General features: G+C 39.6%; 1 long non-coding RNA gene across 5 annotated transcripts; it reads left to right on the top strand.

The window, feature by feature from the left end:
* Positions 1 to 10,888: 10,888 nt before the first annotated feature.
* LOC131221422 (uncharacterized) lies at positions 10,889 to 19,821 on the top strand. Of its 5 annotated transcripts, none has more exons than XR_009159263.1 (10): positions 10,889 to 11,235; positions 11,372 to 11,533; positions 13,095 to 13,173; positions 13,297 to 14,494; positions 16,791 to 16,912; positions 17,320 to 17,469; positions 17,762 to 17,830; positions 17,948 to 18,024; positions 18,462 to 18,626; positions 18,726 to 19,821. It is a non-coding gene; the product is annotated as an uncharacterized LOC131221422 (long non-coding RNA). The 5 variants fall into 5 exon arrangements; XR_009159262.1 differs by having other exon boundaries at positions 13,095 to 14,494; positions 18,726 to 18,962; positions 19,069 to 19,821; XR_009159264.1 differs by having other exon boundaries at positions 13,095 to 14,494; positions 16,796 to 16,912.
* The last annotated feature ends 1,195 nt before the right edge of the window (positions 19,822 to 21,016 follow it).

Raw genomic sequence — 21,016 nt, 5'->3', positions numbered from 1 at the left:
CGCAACCATGGGCCTCTCATACATAACATCAGGCCTTCCCATCTGTGCCGGAAATACATCATAATGGGCCACAACCCCATAGGCCTTAATACACAACAGGTGGGCCCTACACGTGGGCCTAATATACATCACAATGGGCCTTGTATACATCAAGTCGGGCCTCATCATATGGGCCTCATCACACCACACCGGGCTTACCAAACGGGCCTTAGATACAACACAAGGGGCCTCGCCAAATGGGCCTCATATATCACATCAAGGTGGGCCTCAACAACGGCCTTGTACACATCAAGGTGGGCCTCAACAACGGGCCTCATATATATCAAGGTGGGCCTCAACAACAGGCCTCATACATCACATCAAGGTGGGCCTAATCAAATGGGCCAAATCAAATGGACTAAGTCGAATGGGCTGAGTTCAAATAGGCCGAACCCAACTCATCTATTTTTAGAGATAAAAAATGAATCATATCAAAAGATCAACTGGACCGCACTCCAAATAACAATGGTGACGATGATTTTCACCATTAAAATTCTCAAGGCCCACCATAACATTTATGTTCCATCCAATCTGATCATAAGGTCACACAGACCTGAATTAAGAGGAAAAACATATCCCCTAATAGTCCAAAACTTCTGGAATCGAAGGGTTTCAATGGTAGTATTCAATCCCACTGTTTCTATAGTGTGGTCCATATGGTACTAGATCTATCTTATTTTTTTATCTCAAGCCTTAAAATGAGCTTTCAAAATGGTTGGACAGTTTGGATGCAACACATGCATCATGGTGGGTCCCATAGACGGCGTGGATGAAGCAGGTGGGTCCCACAGAACTTGGTGACGCCACTACAGCAGCTAGGTAGCTGGAGTGAGGTACACCAGCCGTCCCACTCACAACGTCAGTGGGTCCCACGTGGGGCCCACCATAATGTTTATTTTCCATCCAATCTGTTAAGAAGGTCACATAGACCCGGATGAAGAGGAAAGACAAATTTCATAATGATCCAAAGCTTTTGGAATCTAAAAGGGTTTCAATGGTAGACGTTCCATCCTCATTGTTTCTTGCCGTGTGGGCCACCTGAGTTCCACATGTGGCTGATTTTTGGGGTGGCCCACTGCCCTAAGGGGGCCTACCAAATGCACGGCGTGGATGTTCAACACACATCACGGTGGGGCCCACAGCTGGGACCACGTCCCTGCCCGTCCGTCCATAGTGGAACAGGACGCTGCTGCGCGTCCTCTGGATGTCAGCAACAGCACTTGCTGCTTTGTTATTTTATTTTTTTATTTTTCTTTTTACTGTGGTTTTTCGTATGTGGGGCCCGCATACAGAAAATCCAACCCACCCATTGGATTCCATGGCTCATGACAGTCTAAATGAGCCCAATATTCGATGTGTTGTTGGTGCATAGAAACATCAGAGTGGGTTTTAATGGTAAAAACCACTATTTTCTATATTATGGCCCGCCAGATAATCGGATTGGCTTCATTTTCGGTTCAATGCTAAAAATGAGCTGAGGAATGGGATGGACGGCATGGATCTGATTTATACATCAAGGTGGGGCCTACATCAACGGCCCACCCAAAATTTTGAATCAAGGTGATATCTATATATATATATATATATATATATTACAAAGCACGTCCAGACGCTGGAGTGCATCCCATTGCCTGTTCACACTTCATTGTATAGCAACATTCAACACATATATAAAGTGGGCCCTACCTACAGATAGCTTAGATAAAATACATGCTTCATGGTGGGGTCCATCTGGGTGGGGCACACGGCCACATCATCACACACAACAACAACAAAAATAAAAGAGAGAGGGAGAGAGTAAGAAGGAGACAAGTGCGATGGAGGGACCTCGACACTATGGGCCCTCCCTTCCATGCATTTCAATCATACATCAAGTGGGTCCTAATACATGTGGGCCCACCAAATCAAATCAACGGTGGAGATTCCTCCTCCACCAAAATGAAAGGTCTAGATGACCTCTATTCATGTAAAGAAAATAAACATCATCATGGGGTCCATGGAGAATGGCCCCATCATGGAATGATCATGAAAATCAAGGTGGGCTATCGGTCACACCTAGGGTCCAAAGTGAGATCCATACCATCAATCGGTAGGCCTCACTTGGCCCATCATCAAAAAAATGAAATCTAGGCCTATAGAAACACCCATCGTTCGATCTTCTTGGCTTGATGGAACGCCGAGCTCCTTGTGTCCCTCTTTGATGGAAGATGATGAGAAATAAAGGGCTAGGATCATGGATCTTGTGATAGGAAGTGGGCCACACACAACTCACTTTTCTCTCTTGGAATTGCTTAGACGTCCACCACTTTGTTGCTTGGAATTTTGTGAAGAGAAAGAGAGAGAAAGGGTGGTTGTAAGAGAGGTGATGGATGTGAGGTGATAATTGTACTTGACATGTATGGGTGTGTAAGAGAGAGAGTGGGATAGAGTTGACTTTGGGGTTGCTTTTGGGGATGGGACATGTACTTGACATATGAGGTGATTGATTGGATTGATTTAACATGCTGTAGAGATTCTCTTGGGATTGCAAACGCGTGGCATTTCCTCGAACTGAATGCGGGCCCACATCTCCTGGCCAGGGTATCGAATCAGTGTACGAGACGCGGCATCGGAACCACGGCGAAGATGCGGTTACTAGAGTACAAGTCTCGGGTCAAGCTGACTCTGGAATATGGGAGGTGACTCAAGGTTGCGCGCAAATGAAGTCTACGTGTCGCGAGTCGCCGGAATTCGACCAGGAGGACTGTGAAAGCCTATGGAACAGTACGGGCTAGGATACATGTCTTGCAACCTCGATTTCTATAAAGCACTATCAGATGATGGTAAATCGCAGGCCACCACTTTAATCATGAGGAAGCCATTATATATACCAAATATAGAAGTAGAATTACAACGATACAATATCGTTCGAACGAGGTGCACTATAAGCCAAAAGGTCTGTAATGTGATCATTAATGTCAGGAGTAGTGAGATCATTAATGTCAGGAGTAGTGAGAATCTCATGTCAAAAATAATGGTGGAAAAGCCACAACTGAAAATAGAAAATCATCCATCTCCGTACATGATTGGATAGATCAAGGAGGTCAACAAAACAAAGGTAACCGAACAATGCACTGTCTCATTTCAATTGGTAAAAATTATAAGGATCAAGTACTTTGTGATGTAGTCGATATGAAAGTTTATCATATGTTACTTGGTCGACCATGACAAAATAATAATGATGCTAATGTTACGCATATAGCTCAGGATAATGTATTTAAATTTACAAAAGATGGTAAAAAGATTGGCCTCCTCCCTATGAGAGCGGAGAACCAACCCGAGACTTATAAAGTGGAGGGACAATCTCTCACAATTGAACATGCTTTTGTTAAATAATTTGAGGAAACAAGAGATATATATCTATTAGTTGAAAAGAAAGAATATATGGAGCCTGTGAACATCCCAGGGAATTTGAAGCCAGTGTTGCAGGAGTTTAAGGCGGTTGTGCTCGATGAACTCCTCAATAAATTGTCTCCCATACGAGATATACAAAACCACATTGATCTTGTTACAGGGATAAGTCTGCCCAATTGCCCACATTATCAAAAAAAATGCGAGACCTTGAAGGTAGAAGTGAAGGAATTAATCCATACTAGCTAAGTCAAGGAGAGCATGAGTACATGTATTGTGTCAACTCAAGAGCCTAATGTCAAGTACAAGAAAATGGCTAATAAACATCGTCATCAAAAGTTGTCTCAGAATCATGAACCAAGTCCCTTAAGTAACTCGAGGACGAATTTTTTCCTAGAGGAGGGGTATGATGTAGAAAGTGTTACAGATACATTCCTAGCATGGTTGGACTAAAAGAAGGTCGACTGTAAATTAATCATAACTTTTGATCCGGGTATCATTACAGCACACTACATGGAGTATCATGAACCAAAGCAGCACGAGAACTCGAGGACGAGTTCTTTTAAAGTAGAGGGGACTAATGTAGAGCGGTTCGTGGACATTTCATGTCCAAGATGGACCAGAGAAGGCCCGATCAAAGCCATCAAGATCATCAGAACCTTAAAACAGGCATATCTCACAAACCAAAATGAGTTACTCGACATACCATATATGATTTTGGGGTAGGACGGGCTACTTTAGCCAACCAAGGGTTGCCCACGTCAAATTTGTGAGATTCCATCATATTGACAGCCAAATTCCATGTTTAGTTCTGTTTTTACTATAAATAGTAAGTTTTAGTTTGATTATAACTCTTCATTCGTTGGGCTTTAAGAGTTGTGTCGAACATGACAAGTGCTTAGAATAATTAGGAGAATAACGTGGTTAAGCCACATAGGACACTTACTATAAAAGTAAATTTACTATTTATAGTAAGTTACTAATTTTAGGGAGTTTTAGTCATAGTTTGCTTCTAATTTCTCTCCCATTGCTTGGTATCCCGATTTAAAGGGTTGTGAACTCGTTTTTTTCAGCAATTAATCAATTAAATTTCAAATTTATTAGAATTTATTTATATTTTCTTACTTTCTTTCCTCGTGGATTCGAGAAGTCTCTGTGAGGAGTCCAGAGAAGCTCCGTGGATTCGAAGTAGTTATCCTTGAGGAAGACAGTGATCGACCTCATCACGTTCATCCCTGCGTCACTGCTTCTCGATCCCGAGAGGGAGGTGTAGGGCAGTTGGAGGAGCCTCGAGGGTTGTAGCGGGAACTATGGTAGGCTCGACCGCAGGAGGGGTAGTTTTCTTCTTCTTTGTCGTGATCTTAACATGAGGTTTTGAAGTCATCATCACGCTAAGAGGGGGGCGCGACGCCCTCTTCCTCTTAGAATCGGAGGCCTCGACCATACCTGGTTAAAGAAGTTCTATTCAGAAATGTGTCTACAAGGAAAACTGAAATCATATTTTAAAAAAAAAAACTGTGAGACTTACCCATGGCAGTGGGGAAGGGCTTGAATCTACAAAGTTCGGATTAAAAAAGGGTATCCGAACTGATGATACTGTGGCAGACACGTTGCTCTTCTTTGAGTACCCGGGCCCTGACAACTTGGGCTCAGAGGAAGGGAGATAGATCCAGAGGACCTTTTGGATAATCTACAAATAGAAGACAGATCAAAACAAAGAAAAGGCCAAAAATATAAAATGTAGCATGCATCTTAAAAGATTCAACGTGGGTTGAAAAACTCAGTGGGCACTCTGGCTTGCAGATTACCGAGCTCGGATGCAGGCACTTCCCACTCTCCCTAAGCCCAGAACCATTTTCCCTTCCAATCCTTATTGGAAGAAGGGAGCCTGATAACGAGGACTGGGGTACATTGGCTCCTTACTAAGAAATAATACCAGCATGGCTCAGACAAGTCATACTTGGCTTGGTACATAGATAGAAATTCGCTCGGCATCAAATCCTGGTTCTTGAGCTAACATTAAATGATGTACGAAGAGATCAGGATTCGTCAGGCATTAGGGGCTAGCTAACCTGGCATCAGCCTTAGACATGTGGTCATCACGCGTACGAAAGGATGAATTGGAAATTGGAGCACGCACTGGAGGGCGCAGATGAAGATAGCAACATCTCCATCGGCTGGATCTCTTAGAGTGTCGAGGGGGAAGGAGCTCTCATGTGCACTGAGTCGGGGATTTGGTACTTGGCACGAATTTAAGCCATTTGGGACTCAACCAAGACCGAGCCCCCGGGGACGACCACTACGGACCAATGTCCTGAAGGCCCCGGCCATGGCCCTTTCTGCCAGATTCTGAGGTATTCTCTTCGATTCTTTAATGCGAACCTTTGCTTTTGAGCCCGCAGTCTTCTCTGTAGGAGGTCGAAGGGGTATCGCCTCAAAGGGACTTTTCGAGCCTCCGCGCCTAGAGTCCGTACTCTTCGACTCAAACTCATCTCCAACTGATCGGACTACTTGAACTTCGTCTAAATCGTTCAACATAACTAGACTAAAGGAAATTGAGAAAGGGTTGAGAGGGACTCATAGGAAATTATTCTCTGGAGGATGGCTTACAACGCAAACGCTCTGAATAAATGAAATGCAAGGGGACTCAAAAGGAATCTGAGAGTGATCTTTATAGCGTTAGTGGGTTGGTTATAATTATTGCAGACAACTCTATCTGAAGCTGAAATGGCGTGACACCGAGCCTTGTTGTATACGTGGCAGTGTATCATTCGTCCGAATTGGCACCCTCGAAGCCACGCGCTACCAGCACTAAATGACATTCAATGCGCAAACGACCCTCCACCTCTCAATGACCATGCAATAGCACACTACACACCCAAACAATTCGAATCCCCAACCGTCACCACGTACTTGTCAATCATAAGCTTGTTCCCAAAAGTCTGTCATCGAAGTACGACGCCTTGATAATGGAGAGTAGCCTTGCCGACCTGTCATAATGGAGCAAGCGGCGGTCCATCTCTCCAGTTATTTACTCCCTGAGTCTGTCATCATGAAGGGAGCGACGGTCCATCTCCCGAGTCATTTACTTCCTGAGTCCGAGCGAGCTCGAACTCAAGGAGTAGGGGGCTTCTGTTATGGAAAAATCTAGACTGACCACAAGCGAGGCCGACGCGAAACAACCACATCGATACTTAGCTAATCCAAGCTATCAACAGGGGTCTGCTTGGCCAAATGAATAGATGTATCAAATACTCCGAAAGGAGTAATGGCAACGACCTGTGGTTGTTATGCATGGGCTCGGACCATTCGAGCTCGACTCGACTTAACCTCACAATGCACAATAAGATCGGTCGTTACTCCACGTTCGTTGTGTAACTAACGATATCAATGGACGTGTGTTCTCTGCCTAATGGAGGAGATCGTGCCGAGATTGCCAGAAGAGGTCAGTCTAACTAAAAGGTATAAATAGGGGATTCATGCAGAGAAACAGGTACGCAAAATCTCTCACCCAAAACCTACCCACACAACCTAGACCCAGATTCCTAGCCTGACTTTGGCATCGGAGGGTTCCCTGTTCTAGCCAGGGTCTCCTTTGTCCTTCCCTTGTGCAGGCTTATAGGGCTCGGCGCGAGTGTTCAGAGCCTGACGAGGGTGAACCAGATTTTAACATCAACATTGTTATTATTTCAATCTCGCTAATAACTCAAAAATATCAGCATGCCAAACATAGAAACATCCGCAGATAGTACTATCACCACAGGCTTGACTGCACTATATCTGAATATCACCATCTCATATTTTAATCAATATACTGTACCATCTCAGATTTTGATCGATATACTTTTGAGACTTAGGATCTACGGAGGCTGACACCCATGCACCATACACTGGCAATCCACCTCGCTACCCACCAGTGGGATTACAAACCTCCACTGTGTACACAAGTAACAAACCTCGTTCTCGCTTTTCCGCGCCGGCGGGTCAAACCGGTTCCCATTTGCCACCTCATCCTTATGGCGGGTTGGACCTACCCCTTGTCAACCTGGCCCATCAGTGGGAGCCAAATCCATAACCCATGTGTCCACCCAGCCCAATCAGTGAGGCCTCCCTAGGTACCTTTGGGATTTAAGGACTTTCAATGCAAGGGCCACATCATCTCCTACTACTTTCCACACTTCCGGTGCTCCATGAGTCCATAACACCATCTATTTTATAGTTCGTTTGTTGGCTATGTACTATGATCGAGCTGTGGTGTAGCAGACGATCAAGATACTTCTTCTCGCTATATGCATCATGCCATGGTACGTATGGAAATGTTGTATGAACAATAAGTTAGAGATAATTAAGAACTCAAGGGATGCCACGGTACACGATGTAGATGTGCAAAAAAAGCACATACCTGGACGGCCAATTCACATTAGATGTTGTCAACTTGCGATCGGTCAACCTCATAGTTTCTTATTTTCAACACGGTAATGCTGTCCTCCACTTGCTTCATTATGGTTAATCAAACCGTATATCTTAAGCTCCCTAATATAAGGTATTTGTTTATAAATAGTTATTATTCCGCTCTATCAATTAACCTTCTTCCTTATTTGGATTCTACGTATGTCAATGGATAAGATTATGAAGATACTTATGTCGGTAAGATGGCTGCTCGAGATCCATACGAAATTGGGTTCTAAAAATGACGTTAGTGTACAACACATCCAACAAGTGTGGTCCAATGGCAGGCTGCATAGATATGACTATATGCCTATGGTAAGGTCTATGGTGATCCTAGGGAAGCTTTAACAGTGGCCATTCGACCTGCACCATTAAGACTGATTTTGGGACACAACCCATCAAGTTAGTATCCATGAGTGACGCACCCCTATTGCGTGTGCAAGTGCATGTGAGGGTGCAGAGTGTATGTACTAGGGAAATCAGTGGACTCAGGTTGGATGACATAGGTGCAAAAAGAGTTTCAAGAAAAATTTATTAACGTGCTTTCATCCGCGAGCGTTTTCAATCGTATGGTCCACCTGAAATTTGGATCAGCTTAAATTTTAGACCAATACTCAAGATGTTTTGGTAAAATAGAAGGATGGTGGGGATATAAACATATTAAGGTGGGATTTTAGGGTGGGTTCCACCTTCCACCCTGCACGTGCGGTGTGCCAAATGAGAGGGACCCCTCTCTGCATGTCCCACATTCAGCTAGAGGATATCACCGCTTCCTTTTCATACATCATGATATATATATATATATATATATATATATATATATATATATATATATATATATACATACATACATACATATATATATATACATACATACATATATATATATATATATATATATATATATATATATATATATATATGGGCACGCTATTACATGTGAACCTTACTATCAACCATTAGTTTAGGCAGATGGTCTGGATGAAAGCTCTCTTATGCACGAGTTTGAGAGAGCAAGTTTTTGTCTCTGACACGCTTCTTCTCATTATTCTCTAACTCTTCGAAGGACACGGCCGAAGCCTTTCATAGGAAGTTCTTTCGCTGGGATGCTAGGTGGATCCCGCCAAGATGTTAGTGATAAATCCATACCGCTCATGTATTTTGGGAGGTCATATTAAGACATGCGACAAAAAATGAGGTGTATCCAAGACTAAAGTGGTCTGTATGAGAGGAAACAATGTATATTCAGTGACCACCATTTAAATATTCATGGTGCAACAAAAGTTTTAAATCAGGCTAATATTTGTTTTGTCAGTTCATCCCGGTATGAGTGATGTTATGAATGGTATGAATGGCGTGTAAACATCACTGTCGAACCCAGGCAGGTTTCAGCGGTAGGAATTTCCCTACCCACATCTTCCTTTAGTGAAGCCCACTTGAATCTTGGATCTTGTTCAATTTTTCTCTCAAGTATTAGAATGATCTCACAAAATGGATGGATGGGATGGATTTCTCATAAACATGACAGTGGGCCCTACCTAGTTTCCAGCGCATGAACTACCTACTAAAGACTTTCACATGAAATCCACGTCCGATTATCTAGATGAACGGGCGTCGTAAATGGATTGGCTACTCCTGTGTCGGTGCTATGTGGACCCCAACATGATATATGCGTCTCATCCATGCCTCCATACATTTTTAAAAATAATTTTATGGTATGAACCCAAAAACTGAGGCAAATCAAAATCTTAAGTGGGTCACACAGTGTTGATTGAATTCTCACCATTAAAAACTTCCTGGGGCTACCAAAGTTTTGGATCAAGCTGATATTTGTTTTTTACCATCATCCAGGTCTGTATAACCTAATCTACTGGTTGAATGTCAAATAAACATCACGGTGGGCCCTAAAAAAATTTAACGGCAAGAATCATTATCACCGCTGCTTCTCGTGGTGTGGTCCACTTGAGATTTGAATCTGCCTCAATTTTGGGATAATTGTAACAATCCCATTTTATTTTGTTAGTTATTTATATACCCTTATACAAACATACAACCTTGATGGAAATAGAAAATATAGTGAATCCTTAGAAATATTACAAATTAGATCGTTCTCGACTCCACTCATGATAGAAGTGTTGAATTTCGAGGACAGAATTCTCTTTAAGGGGGTAGATTGTAACACATTATACTTTCAGTACTCGGGTGTTACCCGATAACCTAACTTATGGAACCGTTCATCTTCATTTTAGCCTAAATCCGATGGTTAGAAGTAATCTTTATCTATGGGTAGAGCCATTCATCCGCAAATTTTCAAGCCGGACCATCAGATCATCAAGTCCACCATTATTGGGACTTAAAGCATCAAATCCACCATCCTTCGAGTGCACAACTATTGAGTTGTCAATTGAGCACCTGATATCATCACCATGAAACCATCCAATCATTAAATCTGTGGCTGGATTCCAATCACTACCAAAAAAAAGACAAATGATACAGACTTCGTTAGTTTTTTGCTACAGATTTAAACCATAGCTATACTTACTACGGATTTAATCCATAGCTAAAAATGTGCTACACCATTAATACTTAACGGTGGTGTAAGGGGATCTATAGGGCCTAAATATATATATATTTGTTCTATCTAAATCGTCCATCTATTTTGAAATATTATTATAAGACATGAAACAAAAAATCAGCTAGATCAAAGGCTAAAGTGGACCACACGGTAGGAAACATGGATATTAAATCACATGTGCTTCCTATGGTGTGGTCCATTTGAACCTTCAATATACATTTTTTTTGGGATAATGAACAAAAATATTTTATTAAAATTAATGGGCGGAATGGATTAAGCAAATACATTATGGTGGGCCGACGGAGCCCCTGAGAGGACTGTGCATGCCCTACGCCCAAAATTGGGCGCGCGCTCAAAACAGAGCCGCGCCCTCATCTCCCCTCCATTCCTTATTTCATTCTCTCATCTTCCTCCCTCTCTCTCTCCGTTCCCCAATCCCCCCTCTCTCTCTCTCTATTCCCACCGTCAGCGCCCTCGCCGTCTCCCTCTCCCTCTCTTGAGGTCCCTCGCCCTCGCCGTCTCCCTCTCCCTCTATCGAGCTCCCGCGAATGTTAGATGGCCTAAAAACTCTGACAGCTTCTCAGTGCACTCTCTCAAATCAGCTATTCTTTCTTCTTCATCTTTTGCCCATAACAGACGCGAGAGTCTCACTTACTCCATAGAAACGCTTCAGTCTCCTTCCTTTCCATCTATGTTGTTCAAAATCCAAATGGGTTTTCAGGAAATGAAGTTCTAGCAATGATTTCCTGGCTTTCCTAACATTCAAAAGTGCTTTCTTTAAGGTCAGTTTGGTATTTTTCCTTTTTTTTTGTTACCTACTAATTTCTTTTTGGAGTAATCACAATCATCATGTTCATTATCATCATCTAAGCTTTAACCCTTAAAAAAAATTGTATATTTGATTTTTTTTTTTAATAGGGATTTTTGGAGAAGGCATAGAAGGAAGGCTTTTGTTGTTACGGGAGCTTTGGGAAGTGGGTATTTTTTGTATAGGATTTATGCTTCTCATACACAGAGGATTTCTGATTTAGAGACTCAAATCGACAGCCAGCATGAAATCGATGAGCTCATTAAGGCCCAGTTAAGATCAAAATATTATATATCCTGTTGAAATTCCATTTTTCATTCATTTTTCAGCAATGCTAGTTCATTTAGTTTTGTGAAGTGTGCCACCCGACATCACTATACACGTGCCACTTAGGATGGTGATTGACATTGTTGGTTTGGTGCATCATCATACGGATGCGCCATAGCCAGAAAATCAAGATGGGCCTAATTTGTAGAATCCCCCATTAGGAGTAGGGAACATAAGTTCAACAGTCTAGATCACCATACCAGGGGCCTAATTTGTAGAAATGGGTTGATTGAAGCATAGGCATAGAAATCAGGCCCAAGCCTTTCCAATATTGGGCCATGCCAAAATCCTGATGGATCAATTGTCCCTATCCATTTTACCGGTCAGACCGTAACTCGTGTCCATGCCCATTAAGGTTTTAAGACTAGGTTGAGTGTCTTTGTGTGCATTCTTTTATTTGGGGCTGACCTTAACTCATGCTCCTAACTAGCATTGCTTAGTCAGTGAATGTGGATGGTCGATCTAGTGCGCCACGCTGTTGATGAGCTGTGGCAGAAAAAAAAAACATGCCTAGCCATCAAGCACACGAACACTAAAAATAGAAAATGTAGGATTCATCATTTTCATATTTCCCTTGTTTTGTGGGCCACTCTTGATAGGCCCACTAAATGAACCATCTACATTCAAGGACCATACTCCAATGTAGAATTTGAAATGGTGACTAAATGGGAAGATCTTATTGTTGTTTCATTTAGAGCCATACACATGGAAAAAGTGGGCCATGTACACACTGATTGGGCCACCCAACAAAAGCAACGGCTGCTAATGATATTTTGGGCAATAAGGAATCCACCATTGATCCGTTGGCATATGAATTAGATATCATGTCATGAAGTGGGCCCATTTCACGTTTGTTGGTTGTTGCTGAATAGGGGGAACATTTGGATGCTGGCATGAAATTGCTGAGGCTGTTGTGGCACGAAAGGGCCCTCCTGTCAATGGTCCGTCTACTGTTCAGCTCCAAACAAGGTATGACTATGTGGCATCATTTGTTTTATTAATCTGTTCTCTCTCAAAGTAGATGAAATTGCTTTTATTTTTTAGACCTTCAGTCATTTTGTTTTAATGAAGTATTTTCACCTTATCTTGTGTGGCAGCTATTGATTGTTGTGCTTCCAATGAATGCTTTCTTTCTAAACAGTATTTTCAATTGGATCACCCTATAATACCATCAATTGGATCACGTGAGTTTCCTTTGAGTGCCAAGGAGAACATGAAGATGCCCAAAGGTAGTTAATTAGATTGGACATCATTCACAAATCAAAATGGGCCCACATATAGAATTGTAGGTCAAACTCAAGCTAAAAAGCTTTATAGTGGATCAGGCTACTTGCCTACTTTTAATGAATGGTGCAAAACACACATGCTAGATTAGCACCTTTGTTTATTGCTTTTTCTATCTGTCCTCAATGTTCTTTTTATTATTTTTTCCCTCACTTTCTAGCATGTTTCCAATGATGTGTATGATTTTTAATGTTTTATTTATTTTTTTATTTTTAATTGAAGGTCATTAATGAAGCTCTCATATGTGGGAACATAGTCAAGTTTGTGCACTGAAAGGCCCTCAAGGATGTCAGATTTAAAGGTACACCATCCACCTATGGTGGACCTTTTTTTGTATATATGTTTATAGAATCATGCATGTAAGAGCACATTTATTATAATGTTCCCACAATCTGTATTAAGAAACTCAATTTCTGTGGTCCAGATTATTCAATTCCATATGGATGGAACGTCCTCCTAGTTTTCAGTGTTGTACATCTAGACATATCTCTTCATGGAAGTGTCCTTGAGTTCCATCCTTGGAGATGGGAGGTAATTACTATTACTTTAATGATGATGATGGTTAATTTAGTTTGTGGGGTCCACTATTTCACTCTCTTGATTGATGATGGTTATCTTGGTTTGTGAGTCCCACAAGCATCTAGTATTGTATACACAAATGTATAGGTCTATAACTAAAAATTAGAAAGGATGGGTAGATTTACTCCAAGGAACTTTGGTTGATTTATTTAATGAGAGATGCTCACATCCAGCTCGTTGGACCAAAAGTTACCATTCACATCCAGCTTATTGATCCTGCTCTATTTGCCCCATCAAAATTTGATGAATTTGTTGGGGCCTTAGCCAAGTTTTGAGTCGTTCTGCTTGCATATCTCCATTTTATTCTATTTTTTCAGCTTCTAATGAACTTTGGCATATCTGATGTTGGAGACGTACCAAATGCAAAAGCATTAGACTCTTTATTTCATTCTGGTTACATTCAGTTGATTAAAAAAAAGTTTGCTACTGTTTCTAAGACGATTCAGAATCTAAGAAGTGAAGCCACAAAGTCAGATGATATATTTTTGCATGTCCAAGAAATTCAAGAATCCGTCAGAATTTTATTTTTAAATTATTGCCCGGATTTTGAGAAAGTTCTGCACTTTTAGAGTTTCAGGAAGTGTTTATATGATTTTGCCGACTCTTGTTCTTTACAGTATCTTTTCTAATTTGTCCATGCTATCAGCAAGGATTTCTTTGGTATTTACTTTAAGATGATGGTCTGTTAGGTGTTCAGATGCATGATACCCCTCTGTCTATTAAGGATTCTATGTTGCCATTCCTTTTTGTAGAAAAAAGTCTATAATTATAGGATTATGTTCTATGTTATGAGTACATGTTTCCTCTTTTTTTTGTCCTTTAAATTATAGAGCACCTTCTTTCTCTGTTGTCTCTGTTCATTTGTTTAGTTAGTTTTCCTTGTGGAATCACAACTTTCTTTTTCTTTTTATTTTTTCTCTGTGGAACCACAACTTTCTTCGGCCATTGAAGAAAGAGAGAGACTAAGAAAGGATGCTATTGCATGGAAGAAGCAGAAGAGTGGGGAAGCAGAGGGTGGAAAGGCACATGATTCCCTTATCAAGGTACACAACTCTCCTTGGCATTTATTTGTCCATTTTGCAGTCTATATTGATAGCATGAGCTAGAGTCATCCCTTTCTGAAAGGCAATGCACTGAAAGAGAACTGGAGCGTAATTTACATGAACAAAGGCAAGTCATTACTAGCCAACATGATGAACTAAAGTTGCTTAATGAAAAGCTGAATAATGAAGTGAGGAGAATTAAGTCTTTGGAACGGGAGGGTGATCGACTTCATTCTGAGATTTCTTTACTGGAGTCCAAGGTGTGGTTTACAAAGCTCAATTTTATCCACATATTAACAGTAGCTTGTTGGTCATGCTAAAATGTAAAAGGAAAGAAGAAAAAAAGCTGCAATGTTGTTGTATTGTTGTTTTGTTGCCTTTGGATAGACTGATCAGCACAAATATTGCTTGTGGCATGCTTAGTTAACCTTTGATTTATAGCACGGATGGCAGCTGGTGGCAGTATGTTGTATGCTGTGAAATGGTTGAAATATTAACTTCTTTCTCAATTAAGCAATGTCTGCCCGTTAGAATGGTTGAAGTACTCAACTTTTTTAGACGATTTTGTTAAAGAAAAAGAACACTGGGAAAGCGAAGAAAGACTGCTCCATCTCATGTAAGATTGTTGTATATCTCATTTGATCCCTTAATGCATGAGACAAGTTTTTCTTTGACAACAAACTCAAAGTTCAGTGATAATAAATGGAGTCTCCATGGGCCCAGTTCTACAAAGAACTCCCACTTAATTTCATTACAAGAACAACCTTTGTCAATCACCTCCTCTTTATTTGTCCTCCCATTTGTACAGATACTAGCTGATGTAGATTGTATGGAGATGTTTGTTACCATTTACTCTCTTCACAGCTCATATGTTCAATTTGTGTTCTAGTATTGCAAGCACACAACTAGTAAATATTTGAGTATGTTTGTACTACTGAGGTTGTCTTATCTCTGGAGTTATTCTTATAATATTTTAAAATGATATAATAAAACGAATTGAGACCCTTCATTTCTCCAGCATTGTTCCTTGCAGGCTGATTTCAAAAGAAAAGACTATTCAGTTCCAGGATAGGTAGATCCATATACCTAGTTTTCTATCCAACTAATACACATCAATTTGCTTCCGATGAAGTGCAGGGGAGGTACATTTGTCCTCGGTTGGCCATTTAAGTAATCCTTATTATGAGAGTTGTCATGAATCAAGGAACCTAGGTCCTAAATACTTGTATGCCCTTTAATGATATGAATTTGTGACACTCAAGTAACGAATTTGTGCATCATAGTGTAAAAGGAACAATTTCTTGGTATGACTGCATGGGACATCAATCTTAAAAGTTTATCTACAGTTGTATTTCTTATTGGAGATATGCAATATTATGTTAAATGGAACACTGCAAAGAGTATGATGCATAATGCATCAAATGCATCAGTCTCACAGCTACACTCGCAAATAGATAGGCCACTCGTGCTTCCATTTGACTACGTTATTTAGACATAATGTGTCAAATGCATCAGTCTTGAAATTGTGAAATGCTTCCTTGCAGAGTTTTGTTTTATTCTTAATGGGATTGTGAAATGCTTGTTCAAATTGTCCAATGTTAAACTGTTGTTATTGTGGTTGAATGCTAGAGATGAAAACAATGAATTTTGGTTTTATTTATTTATTTATTTAATAGATAAAATGGTGGCCTATTTAAATAGGGTGGTGCTAAGAAAGTGATCATTTCATCTTACAACAAAGATGCTCCCATGTCCACAAGATCTGACAGCTTAGTTTTTTTTTTTTTTCACTTGTCCCGTGGCTCTCTTGAATTCAATTTTAGAGTTTTAATGTTTTTAGTAGTTTGCAAATCAACTAATTCAATAACATTGTGTATTTGTCCCATCTATGTTCCATATCATGCTACGTGCTTGGAACTTTCGATGATTTGGAATGAATTTTTAGACAATCTGATAATGTTTGCTTTCAACTTTTGTGTAGGGAAACCTATTGAAATTTACTACGGGATTGGTGCGATTTCCAGTTACCTTATAAAAAAGGCCGAAACCACCCTTCCCAATCTTATTTGTTGGACAGAAGTTATCTATAGCAGCTACTACAGTTGCAAAAACTATATAATGGCAAGTTCAGACCTTTCTTGTCTTCTCTGAGCCTATTTGCACTAATGAATCCCCTGTCATCTAACCATTATTTCCAAATACTTATGTAGTGAAGTATTGGTTCTCAATTGATTGAAATGCTTATTGGAATTTCATATTTGCAATAATGTTGTTCTTGCTCCTTTTTATGATTCAGTGCAGGTAATTTGGTTCTACGTGCAATCTGTTTCTGGAAATGGCACAACTGCTCAGATGCCGACTCGGTTGAGTGCAACCCATCTACCCTTAAAAGTGGGAGCACCCAAATGTGGAATTTAGGTACCATTTGAGTCTAAGCCAAATCACTGTTGTGTTCAATACCTGTGGTAATAAATTGCTTGAGATTTCTGGAAAGTGTGGGAGCATGAAGGATACCCACCATGATAAATTGCTAATAACCCAACAGAGAAATATAACTAGGTAATCCAAGCATACACCAGACCTGAATCCTATGACAGGTAAAATTTGAAGTGTTGAACTTCAAATAATGAAGGTATTTAACTTCAAATTTTCAAACTCACACATAGCTTTGTTAGGAGATGACTTACTATAATCATTTGATGATAAGTACAACTGGTTTTAATGTTTTCTTTTGCTATTGGGTTCAGTCACAGTAGTTCTTTGCCACAATGCATGGTAATTGTATGTGATGCCTTGGGTTTCTTTCTCTTGCCTAAAATATGCAGGTTGCAGCTGCTTGTTTAGAAGAATTGTTGATTTTAGCAGCTGCTTGTTTAGATGTACATGGGGATGACAGTGTGATGTATCCGTAATGGAAGTTTGTTATAAGGGTGAGCATGCATATGTTCCTATAACTCAAGAAAGGTTACTGGCAGGTGAGTCTTCCACAACATTATACCATTCATGTACCGCAAATGATATGCTATTACACCACTATTCTACTCCATACACTCATCCAGGAAAAGATGTCGCCTTCCCTTTACCATATTATTTAGTTGCATCTGTCAGGATTAACTTTCTTACAAGTTAATCCCTTCTAATTGACACCATATAACAAATCTTCCTTTCATTTCCTTTTAGAATCAGTTTTTAATTGAAAAATAGATGCTTTTTACTTAGTTGTACTATGGTCTTATAAAACTGCACTCTTTCTTTTGAATGTTTAAGGCATTATCTATGAGGATTCAACCTGGATTGGAACAAAAGATTGTTATTCTGCGAGATTCGTATCTTGAGGTGGTGTTTCAAATTTCTCTGATGCACCAATTCCATTCAGTTTTGTGGTGATCTTTCATGTCTTCTTTGAATCTACAATGCTGCTTTGTGGAATCATCTGATGGACATGTCATGCAGGGTTATTTTGATAATGTTTCAGAGCATCTCTGAGTAGGACCACCAGTATATTTTGTTGTGAAGAACTTCAACTATAGGTATTATGATAAATGTTATTTTACTCATCTGCCATTCTTTTGATTTCTAGATTTCCAATATGATGGCATTTCATGAGAATTTAGCATTAAGTGCTGTCCAGCAATTGTGATATTAACACTTCTTTTCTTTCTGTTTCTATGAATTGAATCAACACTGAGCTGAACTAAGCAAATTTCATAGTATGAGCAAACGGTTAAACAGAGATATCCACAGCCAAACAATAAATACAATGGCTTATCAATTCCTTTTTCCCTTTATATTTATAGATTTCCCAACTGAAGTTTGGGAGTAGTGAAACCTTTTTCTGAGTTTTCTCATTGTCAAAATCATTCTTTTCATGTTTGAACTGGTTTTCTTTGTATTATCGCACTGCCAGTCAGTGCTGCTATATCACTAAATATGTTTCCACTAATGTCCCCCATGGAAACCATTGTAGGTGATCAATTGGCAATTGCTAAGGAAACTGAGCATCGGTTGGGAATGGGTACAAACTTGTACCCATCTTCATCTCTTCTGGGGGACAGCAAGGATGAATTAGTTTCGGCTCTACCTGTGGATGAACTAATTGAGAAAGCTGATGGTTTTACTAGGGTGTTTCCTGGTAAAGTTTTCGCATATTCTGTTGGTCCTATCAATTTTTCTTATGTCATTTCTTATACTATGTTTTCTTCCACAAAGCACAAGGTTTTCTTCCATAAAGCACAAGTATGAGATTGTGAAGAAACTCCAAGCTAGAAAGCACATCTGTGGAATGACAGGTGATGGGGTCAATGATGCACCTGCATTAAAGAAGGCAAACATAGGAATTGCAATGGCAGATGCAATAAATGTTGCTCGAAGTGCTTCTAACATAGTTCTAACAGAGCCTGGACTGAGTGTAATCATTAGTGCCGTTTTAACAAGCCGTGCAATTTTTTAGAAAATGAAGAACTATACAGTAGTCTCATGCTTTCGTTTGCTATATTATAGATAGGGACTGTGCATGTGCTGCTGACCTGTTCCACTTTTGATATTTACTTACCATGACATGGATCTGTTTCCAGGTACCATCATGACAATCTCCAAGGACAGAGTCAAGCCTTCTCAACTGGAAACTCAGTGAAATTTTAGCAACTGGAATAGTCATTGGAATGTATCTTTGACGAGACTATTTTTTTTTTTTTTGCGGTAAATACTTCTTTGTTCCTCAATGCTGTAAATAGTACTTCACAATTCATGACTTCTTTAATACTTCCCACAAATGCAATGGAAACTTTCATTTATCTTTTTATTTTAAGGCAACAGAAACTTTCATAGTAGGAAAAAAGAAAAAAAGAAAGAAAAAAGGCAGTCAGAAGGGAGAATACAAGCCCCATAAAAAAAAGATAATGTCTAAACACCGTAGAGCCATAACCTATATATATGTATGTATAATCTATATGAGAAACATTTTGGCCTGATTTCTCTCCTCCTTTTCTTACTCATGTCTTTCTCTCTGACTATGTAATGTTTCTGCAAGTATGTTCCAATTTTGTTAGTTATATATGTAATAGCTTATTGAGGACATGCAGAAAACAAAGGAAGAGATGGAAAAACTGAAAGGGGAGGCACAAGCCAACAAGGATCACATGCTACAGGTGGTTTGGATTTTTTACTTGAATTTATTATCTGATACTCTTAAGGATTTAAATATTTTATGATATTTTTTTTTTACAGCATAAAGAAATAGCATAAGTGAATGAAGTTGCATTGAAGCAAATTGAATCTGCTCATGAAAAATTCAAGGCTGAGGTACATCCCTGTATATTTAACCTCATTGGTTTGAAAGTTGAAATCCCTATTTTCAGTGGGTTTTTTTTTTTGTCTTTCTTTCTTTTGAGATGTGTACAAAGGCATGCTTGTTTGATTGTGTCTACAAATGCTATTTTATACAGGCTAACAAACTAAAGAAGTTATTGGAGGACGAAATTCACTTTCTCAAGGGAAGGGTTTCAGAACTTGAAAGTGATCACGTGTCAAAGTCCACGGAAGTTACATCTATAGTTTCAGGGAAAGAAGAAGCTCTATCTTTTTATGATATGTTGAGCAAAGTGAAGTATTGTTTATTTAGAAATGTGAATGTGGGATGCATTGTATGATTTGATTGTTATTTGTAATAAATGCATCATTTTTTTTCCTGATTGCACTTTATGTACTATTCCTATCAACATTAAGCTTAGATGAGTTATCAATCACAGTAGGTTCTTGCAATGGAAACAGGCACTATTATTATAATTTTATTTTAATTTTTCAAAAAATAGCTACGGATTTTAGCCATAACTATTGTTCTGAAAACCGTAGCTATTATCCGTAGCCGTAGGTACATTTCACTACAGAAATTATAGCTATGGCTTTTATTTGAAGCTATTGATATCTATCGCTACGGATTCAATCAGTAGGCATAGCTACATTTCGCTATAGAAATTATAGTCACGGCTTTTGTCCGTAGAGAATGATATCTATTGCTACGGATATAATCTATAGCCATAAGTTTTTTGACCTTTAACTACCCCACCAATAGCGAAGGATGTGCTATGAACTAGATCCGTAGCAAAAGGTCTTTAGCTACGGTTTTTGGCCGTAGCCTTTGCCCATTTTTCTTGTAGTGAATCTAGAAATTCTCAGAGACCTAAGAACCGATGTGGGTATGGAATGATCTGACAAATGATTCCCCTAATTCGACTATCGAACAATAAAATCAACCATTAAATTACGACTACACAGCCCTAGAAACCATCAAAATTGTCCGATGTAGACCTTTGGAAGGCACTGATCTCAGGATATCTCAATAATTGAGAGAAAATCGCCAAATTCACAACTCATTAAACCCACAACCCTCAATCTATCAATCCATCACTTAATTGTCTCTATCAGACCATTCAATCACTGAGATTATTGTTGCTTTCCATGTAAGCAGTTGTTAGAATCATTATACCTTTAAGGTTTAGAATTGGAGTTAATTGTTGGTTCAAT

The sequence above is a fragment of the Magnolia sinica genome, chromosome 12 (genome assembly GCF_029962835.1).
Source record: "Magnolia sinica isolate HGM2019 chromosome 12, MsV1, whole genome shotgun sequence".
NCBI lineage: Eukaryota > Viridiplantae > Streptophyta > Magnoliopsida > Magnoliales > Magnoliaceae > Magnolia > Magnolia sinica.
Note: the sequence above shows the minus strand (reverse complement) of the source record. Positions and strands in the feature narration are given on the sequence as shown.